Below are 25802 nucleotides of genomic sequence, written 5' to 3' on the forward strand. Positions count from 1 at the left end.
AGCATTTCCATAGACATAAAAATGCTAGCCTTTCATCATGTTGACAAAGAACTTAGATTTCCATAAAAGATGTAACTCTAATGATGAAGTTCCCAAGGACAGGGGCCACATCTTGTATTCATTTGATACAATATAAATATAGTAAGAGCAATTAATACAGTCTAGATTTATGGCAATTAAATAATGAATTTTACTATCTGATGTAACATTTTACCCTTTTAGTGCTGTCTCAACTGGTGCAAAGCTGATCACTAGCTGCCAACTCTTGCTGTTAATTCATTTTTACAAATTTCAAAGTCTCTCTCTTCTCTCTCCTTTTTTCCAAATGAAAAGCCCTAGAAAGAAAGCAACTGGGAGTCAGGGGGTTATGGCTCCTTTACTTTTTATCTCTTATGCCTAAAAAAGACCTGTCAAGTCAGGCACAGTGGCTCACGCCTGTAATCCCAGCACTTTGGGAGGCCAAAGCAGACAGATTACCTGAGGTCAGGAGTTCAAGACCAGCCTGACCAATGTGGAGAAACCCCGTTTCTATTAAAAATACAAAATTAGCCGGGCACGGTGGCACATGCCTTTAATCCCAGCTACTCGGGAGGCTGAGGCAGCAGAATTGCTTGAACCCAGGAGGCAGAGGTTGCAGTGAGCTGAAATCACACCATTGCACTCCAGCCTGGGCAACAAGAGTGAAACTCTGTCTCAAAAAAAAAAAAAAAAAAAAAAACTTGTCAAAGTGTAAGTGCTCAATAAATATCTGAGGAAAAGGAAGGAAGGAAAGAGTGAAAGAAGGAAGGGAGGGAGGAAAAAAGGGAGAAAGAGAAGAGAGAGAAAGAAAGAAGGGAAAAAAAGAGGGAGGAAACATAATACCCTTAGTTAAATTTGTAGTTTGCCATTGGCATGTCTTCAAAATGATTAAGCTGAATAGCTTTCTAAAGGCAGAATTTTGATTCATTTTAGTTGGGCCTCTATTCCAGATGAAGTCCTTCCAGCAATAAAAATTGAAATGATTTCTTAATAATAATGATAATAAGTTTTCTAATCCAAAGTGTTATGATACTGTTAGCTTATACAATGCAGTTGGCAACTAGGTCACCATGTATAAGCATTATCTATAACATTGTCTTCTAACTGATATATCAGCAGATTGATTTCTCCTGTAAAAAAAGATAGCAACTACCAACCAGAGACAATCACAGTCTATTTAACCAGCTAAATAATTAAAGGCCAGATGTTTGCCCACAGCAAGTCAACTGTCCCTTAACTAACATCTTCCAAGAACCAATGAGGCTTGGCTGCCTGTCCCGGTGATGAGACCAAGGTCTACTTACGAGCATTTACAGGTACCTACTACATGCTGGTGATTTCTGGGAGTCAGGAGGAAGATTAAAGGAGAATCAGGTGCAGCCTATAGCTGTAGTAGTTGGCAGTTTATCTAGAGAGATGATCAGGTAAATAAGTAACCGTATTATAAGAGAGGTATGTACAAAGGCTATGGGATGGCAGAGATAGTGTCAAAATAACTCCTTGGGAGAGTCAGGAAAGACTTGGGAAAGGGTGACATTTATGCTGGCTGTAAAAGAAGATATAAAAGTGAACTTAGAGCTGAGAGTCAAGACACAGTGTTTTCTAAGCAGAGAACGGATATGCAGACATATTGCAAATACATTCTTAGAGAAAAACAAACATCATTAAACCAGTGAGGACAGGGAGTTATCCTGTATCTCAGCATTGAGCATCTGTCACCTGTGTTCACCCAGGCCGATACTTGTAGGTACAGTTTAACTCAGGGCTTGATGACAACAGCAAACAATTCATTAAGAGTGACTATGGGGCCAGGCACAGTGGCTCACGCCTATAATCCCAGCACTTTGGGAGGTCAAAGTGGGCAAATCGCTTTCTATCTAAAAAAAAAAAAAAAAAAAAAAACAACAAAACAACAACAACAAAAAGAATGACTATGGCATGAGAACCATGTAGAGTTTACTGCACAGCTCCAGTAGCATGCACACAGTTCCATATCTACTGAGATTGGTTTGGCATTAATTTCCATTTTCTCATCACCAAGGAACTGGTAAAAGTCTTAGCCACTGGAACTGTTACACCAGATTTCAAATCTTCTTTCACTGTTTATGATCTGCTGATCCACTCTTCTGAGTCTTATGCTGTTTTCATCCCAGTACAATCTGCCCTGTTTTCTTGGACCAGAACCTGTACTTTTAATACCTGTTTCAATATATATTCAAGGGACACTTTCATAACGGAGACTTTGCCAATAGTTTTGCCATGAAGAATTCTCCTGCTTACTATGTGAATTGTTGGCCAGCAAATGGCTTCTCTTGCGGGGGTCCATCCTACAGACACTGACCCAATGACAGATGAATAACGTACACTGACACAGATATCTGCTTGTCAGTCTGGCTAAGGGTCCGGGCCCCTCACAGATACCAAGGAAGGTACTGTAAAGAGTAGCAGCCGTGGCCCCGTTCAGCCAACAAAGCTCACATTTATTCAGTATGGATTAAATGACAAAGGTCTTGAGTAAACACTGTTAGAGGGTAATTGACCTGGTTGCCGATCCACCAGTAGACAGAAATTATGCACCCGTGGTTGATTAAAGGTTGGTCTTAGGACCACATGAGTAAACAAGCTATTTAGATAAACTACTCTATATTCCTATGTATCTACACCCTACGCTTTTAAGGGAGTTCAGCTGTCTTCAGCCAAACACTTTACACAAACCCCCAGGCCTTCTAAGAGGGTTTGTGTTTAATTCCTATAATTTCATCTTAAAATTTTTCCCACCAGCCTGACTGAACTCCCACATTCTCTCTTTGGTGACAAACCCTGCAGCTTTCTCTCCCTCTTTCTTATTTAAACATTTACTTTACAGAGCAGCTGCCTGTTTGTTCTTAGTGATTAGCAGTCTCCTGTGGTGGAACAAGGAGAAAAGCATGGTATATCTTGAGGCTTTTTGGTGAAAGAAATACCTTCTTGAATGGATTTGAGCTGAAAATGGGTCCCCCTTGTGGTGAAGTTTCCCACTGGGAGAAAAAGAAACACATGGCCAGCCAGGCGCAGTGGCTCATACCTGTAATACCAGCACTTTGGGAGACTGAAGCAGGTGGATCACAAGGTCAGGAGTTCGAGACCAGCCTGGCCAACATGTTGAAACCCCCATCTCTACTAAAAATACAAAAATTAGCCAGGTGCGGTGGCAGGCACCTGTAATCCCAGATATTTGGGAGGCTGAGGCAGGAGAATCGCTTGAACCCAGGAGGTGGAGGTTGCAGTGAGCCAAGATCGTGCCACTGCACCCTAGCCTGAGTGACAGAACGAGACTCCATCTCAAACAAACAAACAAACAAACAAACAAAAAACACACGGATTCACTCATTCAACAATATTTATGAAGCATCTGCTTATATGCCTGGCATTATCCCAGGTGTTAGGATATGGTGGTAAGCAAAACAGATTAAAAATTCCTTGCCTATCTGAACTATGTGATGCCTCTTTGTAATTTCATAGGAGCTCAAGCTTGCACCTTTAAACCATCCTGAGATGACCATCATGTAGGCTATACAAAGACATGAAGAAATATAAGAGCAGAATCATTCAACGAGCTGTGGAAAACCATGCCTGTTATTTCTGTGCTTCTCCCATCTAACACAAGTGCCTGGTATAATTTTTATTTTATTCAATAAACATTTATTGAGTGCCTACAATTTATCAGGCAGTTATATTTCAGAACAATATTTTTCAAACTTTAACAGACATGTGAATCACTTGGAGATCTTGTTAAAAAGCAAATTTTGATTCATTTGATGCAAAAGTGGGGTTGGGGGTGGGGTGCAGGGGCTTAGATTTTGCATTTCTAACAACCTTCCAAGTGACGCCAATGTTGCTGGTTCATGCACCACACTTTGACACAATCACTTACATTCTGGTGGAAGACAGGTAAGTCAACAATTAGAGAATAGTAAGTTGAGGCCGGGTGTGGTGGCTCACGCCCGTAATCCCAACACTTCAGGAGGCCGAGGTGGGCTGATCACTTGAGGTCAGAATGTTTAAGACCCTGTCTCTACAAAAATACAAAATAAGCTGGGCGCAGTGGAGCGCGCCTGTAGTCCCAGCTACTCGGGAGGCTGAGGCAGAATTGCTTGAACCAGGAGGCAGAGGCAGAGGTTGCAGTGAGCTGAGATAGCACCACTGCACTCCAGCCTGGGCAACAGAGTGAGACTGTGTCTCAGAAAAAAAAAAAAAAAAAAACAGAGAGAGAGAGAGGCCCGGCACGGTGGTTCACTCCTGTAATCCCAGCACTTTGGGAGGCCAAGGCGGGTGGTGGGGCATGAAGTCAGGAGATCGAGCCATGCTGGCTAACACAGTGAAACCCTGTCTCTACTAAAAATACAAAAAATTAGCCAGGCGTGATGGCGCATGCCTGTAATCCCAGCTACTCAGGAGGCTGAGGCAGGAGAATCGCTTGAACCAGGGAGGCAAAGGTTGCAGTGAGCTGAGATTGCACCACTGCCCTCCAGCCTGCAGGACAGAGTGAGACTCCACCTCAAAAAAAGAGAAAAAAAAAAGAAAGAGAGCGAGAATGGTAAACTGATATATAGAAAACACAGTGTAGCGGGAGAACAGAGGAGGACCCAGAGTAAGAACTAAAGATGGGGACAATAGGATGAAACCGGTCTCCTGAAATACAACTCTGAGTCCAGTATGAAGGGTAAAGAGGGAGAGACTGAAGACATAAGCTAATACTCACACCAATAAGGATAACATTTATTATTTACATCATGCTAAGCATTGTGCAAAGTGCTTTATAGCCTAAAACTCATTGAATCCTCTCAATAGCCCTATGAGATAGGTAGCTATGGTAGACAGAATAATGTCCCCAAAGATGCTCATGTCCTAATCCCTGGAAACTGTCAATATGCAAAAGGAGAATTAAGGTTGTGTAGGAAATGAAGTTTACTTGTCATTTGATTTTAAACTAGGGAGAGTATCCCGGATTACCCAGATGGGCCCAGTGAAACCATAAGGCTCCTTACAGTGAAAGAGGGAAGCCGAAGAAGAGTCTGTGTTCGAGTGATGCCATGTGAGAAAGTTTCAACCAGCCACTGCTAGCTTTAAGGACAGAAAGGGGCCATGAACCAAGGAATACAGGCAGCCTCTAGAAATGGAAAAGCAAGCAAATGGCAGTTTCACCTAGAACCTCCAGAAGGAATGCAGCCCTACCAACACCTTAATTTTAGCCCAGTGAGACCTATTTTAGGCTTCTGACCTCTAGAACCATGAGATAATAAATTTGTGGGTTTTTAAATTTTTGATTTTTATAGGTACATAGTGGGTATGTATATTTATGGGATACATGAGACCAATACAGGCATACAATGTGTAATCATCACATCAGGGTAAATGGGGTATCCATCACCTCAAGCATTTATCATTTCTTTGTGTTACAAACATACCAATTACACTCTTTTAGTTTTGTTTTTTGTTTGTTTGTTTGTTTTTGAGATGGAGTCTTGCTCTGTTGCCCAGGCTGGAGTGCAGTGGTACGATCTCAGTTCACAGCAAGCTCTGCCTCTTGCCTCAGCCTCCTGAGTAGCTGTAATTACAGGTGTGCACCACCATGCCCGGCTAATTTTTGTATTTTTAGTAGAGATGGGGTCTCACGACATTGGCCAAGCTGGTCTCGAACTCCTGACCTCAGGTGATCCGCCCACCTTGGACTCCCAAAGTGCTGGGATTACAGGTGTAAGCCACCATGCCCAGCTCTTTTAGTTATTTTTAAATGTACAATAAATTATTGTTGCCTGTAGTCACCCTTTTGTGCTCTCAAATACTAGATGTTATTCATTGAATTTGTATTGTTTTAAGCCACCAGAGTTGGGGTAATTTCTTATAACAGTCATTGGAAACTAATACGGTATTATTTAAAGATAAGGAAATGGATGCACAAAAGTTCATTAACTTACTAGTAAGTAGCTAGTTTGGGGTCTGAACTCTGGATTCATGTTAACTACACCTTAGTAGATTCTGGATCTAAGAAATAGGACTTGACAGGATTTGGTAACTATCTAATATGCAAGGATTCAGGAGATGAAGAAATCTAGAACACCACCAAGGTTTCTAGTTCAAACCACTGTTGGGGAAATGACACCACTCATTGATGAAAATATAAGAAATGAACGAGCAATTAGTAATTACGGGAGATGCTTAAAACATATTTGTATTTGAATTGCACACTCAAATCCAGACTCTGCCGGTAGTCAAGCTAAACTGTGGTAATTCTCTTAAGACATAATATCCTCAATCTGATCTTCTCTCTGGCTCCTCATTCAAGTTCAACAGATGCAGAGTTGGGATGAGGAGATGCAAAAAACACATGTGAGAGATATTGTCAAACAGGGTCAGCCTTTATCTTTCAAAAGAGGACATCTCTGTAGTGTGAGAATTATTATTCAATTGGCACTTCCCTTCAAAGTTATGAACTTAACTCAAGATCAACTTAGAAAATAGCTGCCTATCAAACATTCCTAATTCCCTCTGCTTCAATCCACAATACAATACAAAGATTTGAGGAACCTCCTTTGAGAGACATTTTTTAACTTTAAGTTCAGAGGAAAATGTCCGACCAGCTAATTTAGCTAAAACTCCCTGCCTGAGAAAGGCTCTGTTGTGTAAGCAGGCTTTGAAGTTTCAATGACTTGGGTTTCAATGTTGGTTCTGCTGCTTACTATCTGTGTGATCTTGGACAAGTTACTTAACCTCTCTGAGCCTTCTTTCCTCATTATTGTGAGGATTAAATGAGACACATATGTAAAATGCCTGGTACATGAAAGGCACTTAATCAACATTTCCTTTAAATTTTAAATCAGAAAAATATACGGTAAAACAGAAAGGAAAAAAATCTTAATGTATCATTACCTATTATGGGAAGTCACTTTAACATAGTACATTTTTATCACCTCTAAAATGTCCCTCAGTCTTCGCAGCTACTTACCAAGTAAAATGGAGATCTCTGACATCTACCATATAACTCAGCTGATTTATTACCCAGGTTCAAATTCCGAGCTTCCACGCTCTGCAGGGCCTGCTGGAATGACAACTTCACTTAATACACGAAGACCTGGGATCAAATTTCCCCTGCTCTTCTAGGGTCACTCAACCCAGTCAGCTCATCACGTGTAACCCATGTAAAAGCAGGCCCCCATGAAGTCCAGTCTCAAACCACAGTTGTACCAAAGAAACAAAGAACACCAGGAACACAAAATAGCAGAATCAAATATTTTCCTCTTTTCTAGATTATCTCCCCTCCACAAACACTCACAGCTATACTTTTCTCTCAGAAAGCCACACTTTACTCCCTTACTTTATTCAAGTCTCTGCTTAAGTGTCACCTGTTCAAAGACACCTCCCTGATATCTCTAAGCATCTTTTGTTTCTGTCCCTTTATCCTGTTTAATGTTTCTTCATAGAACTTGTTACTATCTAAAACTATATCATAGATTTATGTTTGAGTATTGTCTACTTCTTCCACTCTCATATAAGCTCTAGGAAGACAAGATCTTTTTCTGTTTTGTTATGATTCTTATCATCATGATTCACTGCTGTATACCCAGCACTTAAAACTGATCTAGGCACATAACAGATGCCCAGTAAATTTTTGTTAGCTGAATATCAAAAGATCAGTGTTCTTATATTATGGATATGTAACTCAAGTAAAGGAACAAAGAACAAAGATGCTCCAGAAAGGACAGTGTTCTTTTAACTTGACCAGTGGAGCCAACATAGATTGACCTTATAAGGGTCTATTTGGGAACATGAGAAACACCCTCTCCAAATAACCTGCTTTGTTCTTTTCCAAAAGGCATACAACACAGATTATTGCTCAGAACAGTGAGTTCATACCAAGAGCAGAGGGAGTAGAGAGCAAACAATAGTTTATATGAAGGTAAGAAGTAAGTGGGTGGAACGAAAGTTGGTACAAAAGCTTATGGTCACGTGAGGAAAGTAATCTCAAGTTCTGGGGTGGCTTCACTTAAGAGGGACATAGTTTTTCAGAGAACAAGGGAAGAAGGCCTATGAAGCTCAGGGCAAGATGTACACACAGAACTAATTTCTCTCTTTTCTGCACACTCTGGGCACACACAAGTTAGGTAATTATTAGTTTATCTGATTTAAGTTGCCTCACTCAGAAATATTTCCCAAGAGTGAATGTGCTTTGTTTTTCTCTATATCACCAGCTTCTACTTCAGTGCCTAGTATTGTTGAGGCTCAGAAAACAAATGAAGGCCTCAGAATCAAAAGTTTTTTCTCTGATCTTCTCCTGACCTCCTGTCTCCCAGACCCATTCTGCCTGAAAGTGGGCCATAGAAATTATTTTTTCTTATTTTATTATTATTATACTTTAAGTTTTAGGGTACATGTGCACAACGTGCAGGTTTGTCACATATGTATACATGTGCCATGTTGGTGTGCTGCACCCATTAAGTAATCATTTAGCATTAGATATATCCCCTAATGCTATCCCTCCCCCTTCCCCCCACCCCACAACAGGCCCCAGTGTGTGATGTTCCGCTTCCTGTGTCCATGTGTTCTCATTGTTCAGTTCCCACCTATGAGTGAGAACATGTGGTGTTTGGTTTTTTGTCCTTGCGATAGTTTGCTGAGAATGATGGTTTCCGGCTTCATCCATGTCCCTACAAACGACATGAACTCATCATTTTTTATGGCTGCATAGTATTCCATGGTGTATATGTGCCACATTTTCTTAATCCAGTCTATCATTGATGGACATTTGGGTTGGTTCCAAGTCTTTGCTATTGTGAGTAGTGCCACAATAAATATACGTGTGCATGTGTCTTTATAGCAGCATGATTTATAATCCTTTGGGTATATACTCAGTAATGGAATGGCTGGGTCAAATGGTATTTCTAGTTCTAGATCCCTGAGGAATCACCACACTGACTTCCACAATGGTTGAACTAGCTTACAGTCCCACCAACAGTGTAAAAGTGTTCCTATTTCTCCACATCCTCTCCAGCACCTGTTGTTTCCTGACTTTTTAATGATTGCCATTCTAACTGGTGTGAGATGGTATCTCACTGTGGTTTTGATTTGCATTTCTCTGATGGCCAGTGATGATGAGCATTTTCTCATGTGTTTTTTGACTGCATAAATGTCTTCTTTTGAGAAGTGTCTGTTCATATCCTTCGCCCACTTTTTGATGGGGTTGTTTGTTTTCTTCTTGTAAATTTGTTTGAGTTCATTGTAGATTCTGGACATTAGCCCTTTGTCAGATAAGTAGGTTGCAAGAATTTTCTCCCATTCTGTAGGTTGCCTGTTCACTCTGATGGTAGTTTCTTTTGCTGTGCAGAGGCTCTTTAGTTTAATTAGATCCCATTTGTCAATTTTGTCTTTTGTTGCCATTGCTTTTGATGTTTTAGACATGAAGTCCTTGCCCATGCCTATGTCCTGAATGGTATTACCTAGGTTTTCTTCTAGGGTTTTTATGGTTTTAGGTCTAACATGTAAGTCTTTAATCCATCTTGAATTAATGTTTGTATAAGGTGTAAGGAAGGGATCCAGTTTCAGCTTTCTACATATGGCTAGCCAGTTTTCCCAGCACCGTTTATTAAATAGGGAATCCTTTCCCCATTTCTTGTTGTTGTCAGGTTTATCAAAGATCAGATAGTTGTAGATATGCGGCATTATTTCTGAGGGCTCTGTTCTGTTCCATTGGTCTATATCTCTGTTTTGGTACCAGTACCATGCTGTTTTGGTTACTGTAGCCTTGTAGTATAGTTTGAAGTCAGGTAGTGTGATGCGTCCAGCTTTGTTCTTTTGGCTTAGGATTGGATTTACTTGGCAATGCAGGCTCTTTTTTGGTTCCATATGAACTTTAAAGTGGGCCATAGAAATTATTATCCCTCTTCCCCAAGGCGGTTCATAGAAACCAGAACCCCTTTTCCACAATGCCAGTCATAAAACCTAAAAATATTACTCTAATTTTCTCTCTGTTTTTCTGTGTAAAAATTGGCCACATAGCCAGTCATGGTGGCATGCGCCTGTAGTCCCAGCTACTCGGGAGGCTGAGGCAGGGGAATCATTTGAACCCGGAAGGTGGAGGTTGCAGTGAGCCAAGATCACACCACTGCACTCCAGCCTGGTGACAGAGCAAGGCTCCACCTAAAAAAAAAAAAAAAACAAAAACCCGTCCATAGAGAAATTATCTGACTTGCCTTGTTTGACTACAGGTCATGTAACTGCCCAATGTGTTCACCTTGCCTGCTGCCTAGACGGAGCCAATTTATCAAGATTGGAATTACAGTGGAGAAAGAGTAATTCACACAGAGCCAGCTGTGCAGGAGACTGGAGTTTTATGATTATTCAAATAGGTCTCCCTGAGCATTCAGTGGATCAGAGTTTTTAAAGATAATTTGGTCGGCAGGGGGTTGCAAAGTGGGGAGTGCTGATTGGTCAGGTTGGAGATGGAATCCTAGAGGGTTGAAGTGAGTTTTTCTTGCTGTTTTCTGTTACTGGGTGGGATGGCAGAACTGGTTGAGCCAGGTCTGAGTGGTGTCAGCTGATCCAGCCAGTGCAGGGTCTGCAAAATATCTCCAGCATTGACCTTAGGTTTCACAATAGTGATGTTACCCCCAGGAGCAATTTGGGGAGGTTCAGACTCTTGGAGCCAGTCTGCATGACCGCTAAGTCAAACCATGAACTGAATTCCTTCCCAAAGTCAGTTCGGCCTATCCCCAGGAGTGAGCAAGGACAGCTTAAAGGTTAGAAGCAAGATGGAGTCGGTTAGGTCTGATTTCTTTCTGTTGTAGAAAGTAAAAAGTTTCCTCTTCAAAGTTCCCCATCTTGTTAAAGAATAAATCATAAGTGTTAGAAATGGCAGTTTCTTGTAAAGACTAACTTTCTTCAAGCCTCCTTGCTTTGTGCTAATAACTCTTTGTTAAGCCCTATCCTATGTAACTGTTGGACATGCTCACAAGCATGTTCCAGCTCACAGTCTATGCCCCTTCCTTATTTGGAAATGTTATTGCTTCCTTAAACCTTTTGTAAGCAACTTCTTTGTTCTTCCTTGCACTTACCTATTTAGGAAAGTTTTAGGCTATTAGCAAATCGGGTATCAGTTTAAGATTGTGAGGTTCAGCTCCAGCCAATGGATGCTGGACACAGCAGTAAGGACGATCCAAATGTACACGGGATAAATATGTCCACTTTTCCTTTGTTCAGGTGTGCTCTCACCATTGTTCCATCTGCGATTGAGCACCCTTTCTGCAGAAAGTAAAGATTGCCTTGCTGGGAGATCTTTTGTCTCCATGCTGACTTTTCTTTGCCACACCAATTATTTCTAACAATTTTGGTATTTCTAACAACTGTCATAATTCCCTCAGTTATAATTTTGCATAGGTGGTTTTAGTCATAAGACCCCCATTGCAGAGAGGGGCCAGCCCCATAGCCAGAAGAAAGGACTGAATGCTCAGAGAGGCCAAGAAGAATCTAGGCAGACTTTGCTGGGTTTCCCACTCAGTCCATTAGCAGGAGATCTTACCCTTTTTGTCCAATCATAGCTCTACACAGCTGTCCATACTTTGTTGAACCTAAGCATAAAAATGGGCAATTTCCCCTTTATCTTTGGGTCTTCATTCTGTAGGCTCTTTTGTATAACGTTAAATAAATTTGTATGACCTTTCTCTGATTATCTGCCTTATTGTGAGTTGATTTTTCAATGAACTATCAGAGGGCCAAGCTCTTGATCCCGACAGTATATTTCAGATTTCATTAAATACTTGTTAAATAAATACATGATAGACAACAATGTTATTTGTCGATAATTAAAATACCAAGATATAAAATTGCCATTTCTTTAAACTTTTGGCTCACACATACCTTTTAGCAGAGATATAGCAGGATGGTTAAAAAAAAAAGAAAGAAAGAAAAGAAAGAAATACCAGCTTTATATTCAGGAAATTCTGGCTTTTAATACTCTATATTAAAACCAAGATTCTGTTATGTAAGCCACCCGGTTTGTGTTACTTTGTTAGCGAAGCCCCAGGAAACTAATATAAAGGGCAAAATAGGGGAAGAGGGAGGGAGAGAAGAAAGACAGCAACATCAGCCTAGTAAATTGAGTCTCTCTGGAAGAAAAAAGAAAAAAGACAAACATTCACCTAAAGCTAATTTGTTATGGGTTTTTTTGTTTTTTGTTTTTGGTGTGGTGTTTTTTTTTGGATGGAGTTTCACTCTTGTTGCCCAGGCTGGAGTGCAACAGCGCAATCTCGGCTCACTGCAACCTCCGCCTCCCAGGTTCAAGCAATTCTCCTGTCTCAGCCTCCTTAGTAGCTGGGATTACAGGCGCTCACCACTACGCCCAGCTAATTTTTGGTATTTGTAGTAGAGACGGGGTTTCATCATGTTGGCCAGGCTGGTCTCAAACCCCTGACCTCAGGTGATCCACCTGTCTCGGCCTCCCAAAGTGCTGGGATTACTGGCATGAGCCACCGTGCCAGGCCAATTTCTTATGTTAACATAGCCTCAAGTTTCCCAAAAAATAGTTAATACGTGTTCCTGATGTTTAAGTGTTTCTTTCCTGAGGAGGTAATAGATGAGAAACCTTTCCCTACAGTAGTGTTTAAGGGGGTCAACATGGGTCTTCAGCAACATCACTTGCAGTACTTGCTTGAAATTCCCATTTCTGCTTCCACTGAACCTTCCAAATCTGGAGATTCCAGGAGCATGAATTTCTTACCAGCTCCCCAGGGGATTCTTTAAGAAAACCTCTAGCTAGCAGCCTTCTGCTCCCTCTGTTGTCCAAGTTATACGTTTGTAAGTTTCATTGGTTGGTTTTATGAGGAATATGTTCCCCCACATTCTACATTTTCCTTTGTGCTAAGAAAGGATCTAGAAACATCTGAAACTCTAACATTGTAATTGAAGCTGTGGATCAAACTGTAGAAATTATAAATTCATCTGGTTGTTTATTACATCTTAGTTCATTTTGTGTTGCTTAGAATACCTGAAACTGTGTATTTTATAAAGAAAAGGAATTTATTTTCTACAGATCAGGAGGCTAAGTCCAAGGTCGAGGGGTTGCATCTAGTGACAGGCTTCTTGCTGGGGACTTCTTTACAGAGTCCCAAGGCAGCACAGGATATCACATGGCAAAGGGGCTGAGCATGAGCTCAGGTCTCTCTTTCTCTTCTTATAAAGCCACCAGTTCCCCTCCCATGATAACATAATAATCCATTAACCCATTAGTCCATGGATGGATTATTCCATTCTTGAGGGAGAGCCCTCATGCAATCATGTCTTTTTTTGTTTTCTTTGAGACAGAGTTTTGCTCTTGTTGCCCAGGCTGGAGTGCAATGATGCGATCTCGGCTCGGTGCAATCTCGGCTCACTGCAACCTCTGCCTCCCAGGTTCAAACGATTCTCCTGCCTCAGCCTCCCGAGTAGCTGAGATTAGAGGCATGAACCATCTTACCCAGCTAATTTTGTATTTTTAGTAGAGACGGGGTTTCACCCTGTTGGTCAGGCTGGTCTTGAACTCCTGACCTCAGGTGATCCTCCCACCTCAGCCCCCCAAGGTGCTGGGATTACAGGTGTGAGCCACCACGCCCAGAATTCAATCATGTCTTAAAGACCCCACCTCTCAATACTGTCACACTGGGGATTAAGTTTCAATGTGAGTTTTAAAGGGTACATTTAAACCATACCACTATGGGATGTAGGTTGTTTTGATGAGGGACAGTCTCAAAATGGGAGGAAGATTAGAATATATATATATATATATAATAATACGAAGAAAAGGCTTATCTATGTGTTAACCGGGGAAAGTTTGCCACTTTGGTAGGAGAAAAAAAATTATAAAAATGGTCACTATATCAAGATAAATGCCCCTGTCTACAATGAAGATTTAATTATTGTAAATTTTTATGCAGCATCTAAATCCATAAGTCAACAACTTCTAAAAATGTAATGAGAAATAGGTAAAAATTTAATTACAGTAAGACTGTAGCTTATCTTTGAAAATTAATAAAAATAAAAAACAAAGTGTCCTACAGCCAAAAAACTTTAAAACTCTCTCTGAATTTGTTTCAGAAAAAATTCAAATCAAGTAAAGTAAATAGATCCTTTTGTAGTTCATAACAGTGATTACTGGGTTTTCACGTTCATGTGCGAGATGTGCCTTTCTTTTTTGTTTGTTTTTGTTTGTTTGTTTTTTGAGACAGAGTCTCGCTCCGTCTCCCAGGCTGGAGTGCAGTGGCGTGATCTCGGCTCTCTGCAACCTCCGCCTCCCGAGTTCAAGCATTTCTCTGCCTCAGCCTCCCAAGTAGCTGGGATTACAGGCACCCGCCACCATGCCTGGCTAATTTTTTGTATTTTTAGTAGAGACGGGGTTTCACCATCTTGGTCAGGCTGGTCTTGAACCCTTGACCTCGTGATCCACCCGCCCCGGCCTCCCAAAGAGCTGGGATTACAGGCGTGAGCCACCGTGCCCGGCAGCCTTTTTTAAACCTTTTTACCACATCCGCACATTACCCATCTGACATGGAAAAAGAAAAGAATTGTAAATAATTTAGAAAATAACAATAAAATCACAATGCATGAGAAACTATGGGAAACCTCAAAAACCATGAGAAAAAATTCATAACTTTAAACATTTTTAATATTAACCAATAAAGAGTTGAGGACTAAACTGATTTTTTTATCTTGCCCAAATTCCCATCTAAAGAGTCTGGGGAGTCATGCCCTATAAACCATAAGTTCTCATCAGATGGGTTTTATTTAACCCTATATATCGTGGCTTTCCAACCTGACTCTGGCATAACATTATGAGACAAGGAAGAAAATCGAAATATTTTACCCCAAAACATGTTTATTTGCCATATCTTGAAATGGCCCTGCAAAGCTGTCCTTTGTGGGGGAAAATTTGTGTCTGTAAAGAATCTCTGTTAATGTAACTAGATCTTTTTCTTCCAGGCCCTCCCAATCCTAGAGATTAACTAAAAGTTTAGCACCTTTTAAAGATCTGAATATGAAATATTTGCCATCTATTATCTCTAAGGGCAGCCACAATAAGACTTCAAAGGAATCTTGGCCTCCACAATCTTTTATCTTAACCCAAATATTTCCTTTCTGTCAGTCTCAGATCTTTAGACAAACTCAGCCAATTGTCAACCAGAAAATGTTTAAATTTACCTATAGCCTGGAATCCCACACCCCTGACTTTGAGTTGTATCATCTTTCTGGATCAAACCAATGTATTTCTAACATGTATTTGACTGATGTCTCATGCCCGCCTAAAATGTATAAAACCAAGCTGCACCCCAACCTTCTGAGGGCTGAGGGCTGTGTCACGGGTCATGATCACTCATATTTGGCTCAGAATAAATCTCTTCAAATATTTTATAGAGTTTGACTCTTTTTGTTGACAAAGCTTTTAAATTAAGCTTTTAAATCAAAACATTTTAGAAGAAGAAAGCTAAAGTAAACCAAAAGAAACATGAAAGATGAAAGTAAAAAACCATGAATTACAGGAAAAAAACAGAGAGACAGGACTAATAAATACATCTAAGAACTGAATCTTAGAAAAACAATGAAATAGGTAGCTTAACTGGCTAATATAATTTTTAAAAGGCAATACAAAATGAACACATTTAGAAGTGAGAAAAATATACATGCACATAAAGGGAATTTTAAAAGATTATAAAAACTGGATGAAATAGATTATTTTAATATAAATTACAAGTTTATACTAAATGTAAGTTAATTTACCAAAAATGACAGCAAAAGAGATGGACAAAACCAAGGACACAAAATACTACAAAGAAACTGAGAAAGTGATCAAATGGTTACCCTTTTAAAAACACTAAATTCAGACAATTTCACAGAGGGCTTCAATCAACTTCGGTCAAATCTACAAGGAACAAAGCTTGCCAGTGTTATTAAAATAGTTCCAAAGCATAAGGGAAAAAGGCTATTCAATCAGTATTTACAAAACCAGTATAACTTTGACACCAAAATCTGAAAATAATAACACAGAAAACTATAGACCAATATTTTATGAACACTATTTAAAAATCCAAAATAAAATAATGGAAAAAGAAAACATCTATTTAAAAAAATGCAACATGATCAAGGATTCAATGAAGAAATTTAAAAATTCAACATATTAAAAGATCAAAGGAATGTCAACCTAAAGGAAAAAATTGAGGCCAACTTAACGTAAGTAGAGATTTTATTTGGACCAAGTTTGAAGACTGCAACTTGTGAACATAGATTTAAGTTGCCCTGAATATATGCTCTGATTAGCTGCAGTTACAAGTAGGTTTCTAAAGAAAAAGAAGAAGCAGTTCCTAAGGTGCTTACCAAGAATTTTATATTAAAATCACATAAGCTACTGATCGGCTATACATTGTTCTTCATATCAAAAATTCCAGGAATATGAAAGTAATGGGTGGGGCAGGTAGTCAGGAACAAAATGCCTTCCTTTTTTTTTTTTTTTTTTCCCCCACTTTTTAAAAGGCAAGGTCTTGCTATATCGCCCAGGCTGGTCTCCAACTCCTGGGCTCAAGTGATCCTCTTCTGCCTCAGTCTCCAGAGTAGCTGAGACTATAGGCATACACCACCATGCTTGGCTAATTTAAAAAAAAAAAAAATTTAGGAACAGGGTCTTGCTATGTTGCCCAGGCTGGCCTCCAAATCTTGGGCTCAATCAATCCTCCTGGCTTGACCTACCAAAGCGCCAGTATTATGGGCATGAGCTGATGTGCCCACCATCCTCTGTACTCTTTATTTATCATCATACAAAATTAATACTTGAATACACACACAACTTCAAATCTCCTCCATCCCCCTCCCAGTTTTCAGCTCCCTTTCTTAGCTAATTTTTCCCAAAGAGTTCTTGGTGGTTACTACTTTTACATCTTCAGCTCCCACTCCTTTTTCAATCAGTTGTGATTGTACTTCCATCTCCACCACTCCACAGGCACTGTTCCCATCAGACTCAACACGACCTCATCTTGCCAAATCCAGTGGTCACTTCTCTGTCTCTGTCTTTCTTCAGCAAACACTCAGGGCTTTCAAAAAAGCTGACCACTTCCTCATTGAAATACTCTCTCCACCAAGCTTCTGCAACACTACACTCTCCTGTTTCCCTTCTAAGTTCTGCCTTCATGTTTTCAGGCCCCTCCTCCTCTGTTTCAGCTCTAAATACCAGAGGACCAGAGAGCTGTGTTCCTGTTCCTTTTCTTTGTAATTTTTTAGTCATGTTACCAAACCAAACCAGGGTCTGCTCACTCAGTGCAGTAAAGCCAAACATCTACACCAAGGTTTTGCAGCAGGGGGGAAAAGAAGGCATTTATTTGCAGGGCACCAAGCAAGGAGAATCAGGCAGCTCACACTGTAAGACCCAACCTTCGCAATAGCTTACAAGCAAGAGTTTTTAAAAGCAGGGATAAATTTCAGGGAAGTAGAAGTTACAGGCAGAATTTTAAGGCATATGTGGAGGTTATATATTGATTTGGCCTAAAAAGACAGTATATATTGAAGCAGGAACTTACAGGTCATTGGTGGATTCGAGGATTTTCTGATTCGCAATTGGTTAAGGAAGGGAAACTTTGTCTAAAAACTTGGGATCAGCAGAAAGGAATGTTAGGTCTGGCCCATGGGTATGACGTCCTTTAGGCTCCTAAGGAAGAAGTTTAGAAAAAAGAATGGCAGTCAGAGTTCAGTTCTCAATCGCCCCTTATCTGAGGTCTACATGCCAGTAGATCCATTTGGCGGGGGTCTGTGTTTCTGAAAAGTAGCTCAGGGCCATATGTTAAGATGTTGTCTTTAGTTTCTACAGGGAACCAAACATCTCAGGACTCTAACTACCTTGGCTATTGTTTTCAGCTACTATTATCTTCTTGCTTATCAAGTTGCTTATTTACTTATCAGGGCTAGTGAGGTGGCTAGTTCACTGCCTAGAATTTCCCCGGAAGGAACTCAATATTTTCCTCTATTTCCATGCTTGGCAAGGGGGGAGGAGGGCCCTAAGAGGGACCCCTGCTCCGTTTCTGTCATGTGACCTTAGACGAGCAACTTAATCTGAGCCTTAATTTCCTCATCTATAAAATGAGAGTTAATAGTACCTTTCTCATATAATTATGTCAAAGTCAAAATAAACATGTAGAGATGAATCCATAAATTTAATATTTTATTTGGGAAGAAAGAATTGCAATTTGGGCCATACATACAGACCTGGTGGTCTTCGGGTATGTCCAAATAGCAAAGAACGGCTTAGCAGTTTTGAAACGGGAAAAGTTCCCTTATTCCCTTCGCAGGGCGTGTGACGGGGGTGTGGCGCGCTTCTTCAGTGCCCCGCTGCTCGCACCTCTAGGGGGAGCATACAGACGGTCAGGTTGTGAGGCTCCGACCCCATAGCAGTGTCTAGGGGTTAATGTTTACAGCTGAAGCCCCGGTGGGCCTGTGTTACAGGGTGCTCTTTCAGTTTAGCCGTCCGTAGGCGGCTTGTGCTAGTCAGCTCAATCAGACACCCTGCCTTATCGCAGGGACAGAGGGCTTTCTGTATCATGGGGTTTCTTGCCCTGGTGTACCAGAAGAATCAGATCACACGTAGGCTTGGAGAATGAGTGCAAGGTTTATTGAGTGGAAGTAGCTCTCAGTAGATGGGGGAGCCAGAAGGGAGATGGAATGGAAGGTTGCTTTCCCCTGGAGCCAGGCCACCCAGCAGCGGGGCTTACCTTATACCGCCCTGGCCAAAGTCCGTGTCCTTCCGCGGGTTGATGGCCTGCCGGCCTGCTGGCCTACCGGCGTCTGTCAGTATGTTCTTAGGCCAGTGCGTTCCTCTCAACGGCTAGGTGCTTGTGTCTTTTTCCACCGCTGTGATCCTCTCAATGTCCAGCCGCTTGGGTGTCTGCCCACTAGGGTCTCAGGGTTTTTATAGGCACAGGATGGGAGGATGGGGGGATGGGGGCATGGTGGGCCAGGGTGGTCTTGGGAAATGTAACATTTGGACCTGAAAACAAATGCCTGTCCTCACCTAGGTCCGTGGGCACAGGCCTGGGGGTGGAGCCCTCGCCAGGGACCCGCCCTTCTCCGCCCAGCACTTCCCTGCCCTATTCCGATATCAGTTTTATAAAAAAGGAGAAATGTTATGTATTCTTCTTTGAGAAAGTTCATTGGCATAAGAAAGAATTTAGGGAGTCAGAAAGCTTCAACTGGTGAATGGTGGCTGTGGGCACAATTAGTGCTAGCCTTTGCAGCACGTTATCTCAGAAGATAGAGAGAAAACTGGTTTCAGGTTACAACAAGCAGTTTGGGCTTGCAGGGAATTACATTCTTTCAGCAATGTTGTACCCTGCGTGCTTGTTCCCCCGGCTTCTCAACTCTGTTTTAGTTGTGAGTGACAAGAATGACCCAATTCTTATGATCAACTTTCATGATTGTTATGAGAATTAAACGAATTAACATCTGTAAAGCATTTGAAACAGAACCAGCCAGGTAATGAGTCAGTGCTTCTCAAATTTTGAGGCATATTAGAATCACTTGTGGCTTTTAAAAATCTTGATATCCAGCCCATATACCATGGCAATTAAATTAAAATCTCCAAAAAATTCTCTAATAACTAATTAGGCACAGGGTTTTTTTGTTGTTATTTTGTTTTGAGACAGGCTCTTGCCCTATCAGCCAGGCTGGAGTGCAGTGGCATTGTCAGAGGCCTTTGAACCAGAGCAACTCCATCTTGAATAGGGGCTGGGTAAAATAAGGCTGAGACCTACTGGGCTGCGTTCCCAGGAGATTAGGCATTCTAAGTCACAGGATCAGATAAAAGGTTGGCACAAAGTACAGGTCACAAAGACATGTACATTAATTATATGCACTAACTATAATGCATTATCATGCTAAAAGATATGCCCAGCAGTGCCATGACAGTCTATAAATGCCATGGCAATTTCAAGAAGTTACCCTATATGGTCTAAAAAGGGGAGGAATTCTCAGTTCTAGGAATTGCCCACCCCTTTTCTGGAAAACTCATGAATAATTCGCCCCTCGTTTAGCATATAATCAATAAACATAAAAATCGGCAACCAGCAGCCCTTGGGGCTGCTGTGCCTATGGAGTAGCCATTCTTTTGCTTCTTTACTTTCTCAATAAACTTGTTTTCACTTTATGGATATGCCTCAAATTCTTGCGTGAGATCCAAGAACAGCACAATCATGGCTCACTGCAGCCATCTTGGGTTCAAGCCATCCTCCCACCTCAGCCTCCTGAGTAGCTGGGACTATAGATAGGGGAAAGTCACCACACCCAGCTACCTTTGTTTATTTTTTGTAGAGACGGGGCTTCCACCATGTTGCCCAGGCTGATCTCGAACTTCTGGGCTGAAGCTATCCTCACACCTCAGCCTTCCTAAGTGCTGACATTACAGGCATGAGCTACTGCACGCAGCCTATTTTTTTAATTCTAAGGTAACTTCAGTGTGAAGCTAAGGTTGAGAACCAGGATAGTAAGAGATATAAAAGTATGTCTTAAATGAATAAGATAAACCTGTGTCTCTCTGAAGCTTCATCATCTGTGTCTGACACTTTTGTTGCCATTCACCCAATTTCTGAAGCCCAATGCCTAGGAGTGCTCCTTGATTCTCCCGTTAGCCTTAAATAATGAGGACCAGAAAAATTAAGTATAGAGTTTATAGGAGTCCAAAGCTTGAGGATGGCCACATGGGAGCATAGATTCAAGTTGCCATAAATATACACCCTGATTAGTAGCAGTTACTAGTTGAGGTTTTAAGGAGTAAAAGAAGAGGCAGTTCCTAAGTTGTTTACCAAGAATTTACATTAAAATAACATAAGCTAATGATTGGCTATATATTGTTCTTTGTATCACAAAAACAGGAAGAAAATGGATGTAGCAGCTAGTCAAGAACAAAATGCCTTTAAACAATTGTCCCAGACATAGTGGAGAAGGTGACTGAAGTCCCATACTCATGTTTCTCTGAGCCTGATAAATTCTGCATATCTCACATAGCTCAGACTGCTCTGAGCTATTTTCCTTTTCTCACCCTTCTCCCTCACATCTCATATCCAATACTAGTATGTATTTTTCTCGTCCATTCACTTCTTTTGACCTCCCCAAATCCACCCTGATCCAAGCTACAATCATCTGTTTCCTGGACCACTACAGTAGCCTCCTGGCTGTTCTCATTTCCTTTTTTGCTTCTCCATAATTCATTCTTCACAAGCAGCCACAGAATTTTTAATGCATATCACTCCCCTGATTAGAGCACCCCATTTGGCTTCCCATTGCGTTTTGAATAAATCCAAACTCCTCACCATGGCCTCAACAAGATCCTGGGTGATTCAACACCTTCCTACCTCTCTGACCTTGTCTGCTCCTGCCCTTTCCCATTTTTACAATTCTTCAGTCACTCTGGCCTTTTTTCTTTCCTCTGAGACCACAACCTCACTCCCTGCCTCAGGGTTTTTACACTTCCTGGGATGCTCTGATGGCTCTCCCCTTTCCTGCATTCAAGTCTCACCTCAAATGTCACCTCATAGAAACCCTCTCTGACCACTCATCTAAAGTATCCCCCACCTCAAGTCACTCACAGTCATGTCACCTTATTTTATTGTCTTCACTGTAGTTCTCACTGTTACAGGACCAACGGGTTTGTATGTCCGCTGTGCAGTATCAGACTGATAGGCTGAGACAACAGGGTTTGCAGCAGAGAAAGAGTTTAATGATTGCAGAGTGGCCAAGTGAAAAGATAGGAGGAGACTCAAATCCATCTCCCCGAGATGTTCTGTGCTGGGGCTTTTAAGGGGATCATGGAGGGCAAGGGCCTAGAAAATTGAGGTCATTAATTGGTCAGGTAAGCGTGATGAAATCATCAGGATGTGGAAATTGCATTCTTTGTTAAGTCAGCTTTTCATGGGGCATCAGTGAGGTCCTTCAGACCAGTTGACATCAATAGTTTCACTGGTATGCAGGACCTGAAAGAATATCTCAAATGGAAAACAACATTTCACAATGTTTAAGTTGTTATCTACAGAACAGTTAAGTGGTGACAGGTCTGTGTGATTCTGGGGTAACAGGCAGTGAATAACTCTTAGTAGGCAGGTCAGAGAGTAAGCTGACCTCATGATTAATGGTGAATGTGCTGTGATCTTGCTTTATTTTTATTTCTCCCCCTCTTTTCTACTCTGATTAACTTTCTGAAGTCTATAGGGATGGTTTCATCATTATCTGAAATTATCCTCTTTATTTATTTGGTTACGCATTTACTATCTCTCTCTGCTAAAATACATTTCATTTTAAAAAGAAACTTATCTATTTTGTTCACTTCAGCATTGTAAGAACCTTGAACAGTGCCCGACACATATAGGCACTCCATAAATATTTTTTTGGATGAATGAATATGAGGCAATAGGCATGGAAACAAAAACCAGGTTTTTTCAACTGAAATTGAAGGAGAAGAGCTCTTTCTTCTTAGGTGAAGCTTACAGCAGCCTTGGCCCTAGCTTCAATTGGAAAGATACATAGTTTACAAAATAGAAGCCAAACTGGGAGAGAAGAAGAATGGAATAGATGAACGTCAGTGGCAGTTTTATTCCAAGTTCCCACTGATCTTTTCCCTTCCTTTTGTTCAGTAACATGAAGCAAAAAATTATTTTCCTTGCCTAAAATGAATCAGATTAGATTAGATTTCTGTTACTTGCCTCCAAAGGAATCCTGAATACTATAGTGGACAACAGGCTTCAAAGAAAGTTCCAACATCGGAGGTTGAGAAGGGGACTCTGGTCAGGAGCCCATTACCTAGACTGAGATCCCACTGTTCCTCCCATCAATGCCAAGCCAAGAATATAAAAAATGCCCTTCACAGAAACAACCAGGGAGGTGTGATCCTCAGATATGCTTTCAAAAACAAACTTGCCCATAAATTCCAAGGAGAGCAGTTAGCTGACATCCTCCAGCTGCAGTGCCTTTGGGATCTACTCTAGTGTTTGACCTGAGGCCACATTCTTTTCTGGTAGCCCCAGACGACTGAGCATGGCAGGGGTACCAGGCCTGAACATATTTTGCCCCACTCAAGATTCCTCTATTGCACTGGAGCCCCCATTTTGCAGGCTGTCTTTCTCTGGGTTGCACTAATCTGAGGCTCTCTGGACCCAATCCTCCTTCTTTCCACTCTCCTTTCCCAGTTATTGGACCTGCATTATCATCTGAAGGCTTTCCCTCCCTACTCCTTTATCAGCCATTACTCCTACTAAATTGAGTGCCCTTCTAACTCTGTCTTGGCATTTGCTTTCTGGAGGAGCCAACCAGCACACTAACCAAGTGCAGGGCAAGGCCAACAGCTCTCATGCTATCTAGGGGCTGGTGTGAGGAAGAAAGCATGAGATGCAGGTACAATGGAAGGAGGGGAGACTTCTGGAAGATCAATAATTTATGGGTCCACAGCAATAACTTGTTTGTGTCTATTGAAGGGAAAACAGAGAGAAGAAGCTGAAGAAGACGATTAATAGCAGCTATGATTGAAATAAAGCAGAGAGAAGAAACATCTCCCTGGGAACTTTCCTCCTCCTTTCTTGTTGGAATTTTGTATACACCACCATAAATCAGATGTTTATGGCTCTGAATTCACACACTTTACTTATAACATATTCCTTTAACTATGGCATTGATCCCTGTGATGCTGAAGGTACATTCACATAGCTCTTCGCATTTCCTGAAAAAGGAGAGGGGAATTCTCTTTCATTATAACAGGATGTCCTCTCTGTCGATGGCCATAGACATTCCTTGTAGGAAGCTGTTTCAGAATGCTGAAGATTGACTTGTCCAGCAGTTACCTTCCCAGGTCCAATACATTGTGATCTTGTGCTGTTGGTGACATCCCCCTGGCCTCCATATTTGTCTCTTTGGCTTCTGCTTCTAGATACCACTATTCCACTCTCTTGTAAACTTTCTAGCTTTGTTTGATAACATCAAAAGAATAAGGATTTTGGCTGGGTGCGGTGGTTCACACCTGTAATCCCAGCACTTTGGGAGGCCGAGGTGGGTGGATCACCTGAGGTCAGGAGTTCAAGAACAGCCTGGCCAACATGGTGAAAACCCATCTCTACTAAAAATACAAAAATTAGCCAGGCATGATGGTGGGTGCCTGTAATCCCAGCTACTCAGGAGGCTGAGACGGGAGAATCGCTTGAACCCGGGAGGCAGAGGTTGCAGTGAGCCAAGATCATGCCATTGCACTCCAGCCTGGGTGACTGAGCGGAACTCCATCTCAAAAATAAATAAATAAATAATAATAACAGTTTTGGAGTTAGCCAGACCTGAGTTTGTCTTCTTACACAGTGCTACTTAGCTATCTGCCTTTCAAGTATGTTGTGAGGGTTAGATGAAATACAACGTGCCATGAGACTGGCACATGCACAACATACGGTAGGCACTCCATCAATAGTGTCCTGTCTTCCTCTCTTTCTCTTCTAAGGCGAAACATCTGGTGTTCACTCTCTGACCTTGCCTTCATAATTGCCATTCTTTACCCTTTTGCTGAAGCTCTTGCACAACTTCCTCTGCCACCCACATCATCTCACAACCACACCCACAACTGGAGTTTTACAATTACCCATCTGTCTCTCAGTTAGGATGTCCCATATTCCTCCTCCTCCAAAACGAGGAAACTGTAGTAACAGCATAATTAACAATGTAGTACTAATGTTATAGTAGATCCAGTGGTGGGCTGGAGCCAGTTTATACTGGTTTACAATAACCAATTGTTAAACTTTCAGTAATTTTGCCAACTGGTTGTTAAATGCAGCCATTATTAAAAATTAAATTATATGTTAAAATAAATTATATTTAAAATGAAGGTAAGAATACTCAAAACTCATCACTTACAAATTATTTTACTACATTTTATTATTTATGCTCTTGAAGTTATTTTCACTTGTGTCTGCATAATGGGAATATTGTATAATGGTGTGCCTGTCTCTTTCCACCTCCAAGTAAAGTCACATCATGTTGGTAGCTTCAAATCAGCCATAGTAGGAGTATTTTCACCATGGAAATTGAAAAATGCTGCAAATTATAGAAAATTATAACTTTTTTTCAGAGCCAGTTGTTAAACATTTACAACATAGCACTCAGTGGATCCTTTGGAATATGATCCAATAATAATAACAGCAACAGCAAAATAACCAATAATAGCTAAAGAAATGAGCTATTTTTTAAAGAAATTAATTACCATCGAGATATCCCCATCAAACCATTTGCAATTCCCTAGACACATCATGCTCCCTCATGCCTTCATGTCTTTTTCATTGATCTAAGTACCAGGTTAATAAATGATTAAATGAATGTTTCTCTTCTGAGCAACCATAATATTCTGTGCTTGTTTTGTTGGATTTATCTCATAATTGTTTATCTTTTCCTACAACATAGTATTCTCCTTGAGGCAGGGACTTTGTCTTTCAACCTTGGCATTCCCAAGGACTGCTCATAGTAGAAAATCAACAAATGTTTGTTGAATGAATAAAACATTTGAATCATTAGCTTATCTATAGCAATAGTTCTCAAACATTTAGTCTCAGGACCCCCTTATACCCTTAAAAATTATTGAGGATCCTTAACAGCTTTAGTTAATATGGGTTGTGTCTACTGATACTTACAATATTCAAAATTAAAACTGAAAAAATTTTAAAACACAAGAATACATAAGCACACATTCAATTTGTCATGAGAGTAATGATGTCATCACATCACATAGCTTCTGG

The 25802-nt window shown here is 40.9% G+C and overlaps 1 protein-coding gene and 1 pseudogene across 2 annotated transcripts in view; one reads left to right on the forward strand and one right to left on the reverse strand.

Annotated features, from left to right (window-relative positions):
* The window catches only part of CPNE4 (copine 4), a 746304-nt gene extending 727048 nt beyond the window's left edge, over positions 1 to 19256 (reverse strand). The window contains exons 1-2 of one of the 2 annotated variants that reach the window (XM_055110462.1): positions 18768 to 19256; positions 17583 to 17710 (exon numbers count right to left, since the gene is read on the reverse strand). The gene's annotated coding sequence lies outside the window, so the exon portion shown is untranslated. The remainder of the gene's footprint in view (positions 1 to 17582; positions 17711 to 18767) is intronic. The other variant, XM_055110464.1, reaches the window with a different exon arrangement.
* On the forward strand, positions 14148 to 14222 carry LOC112439509 (small nucleolar RNA U13; annotated as a pseudogene).
* Positions 19257 to 25802: the final 6546 nt, after the last annotated feature.

This window comes from Pan paniscus, chromosome 2, assembly GCF_029289425.2.
Source record: "Pan paniscus chromosome 2, NHGRI_mPanPan1-v2.0_pri, whole genome shotgun sequence".
Lineage (NCBI taxonomy): Eukaryota > Metazoa > Chordata > Mammalia > Primates > Hominidae > Pan > Pan paniscus.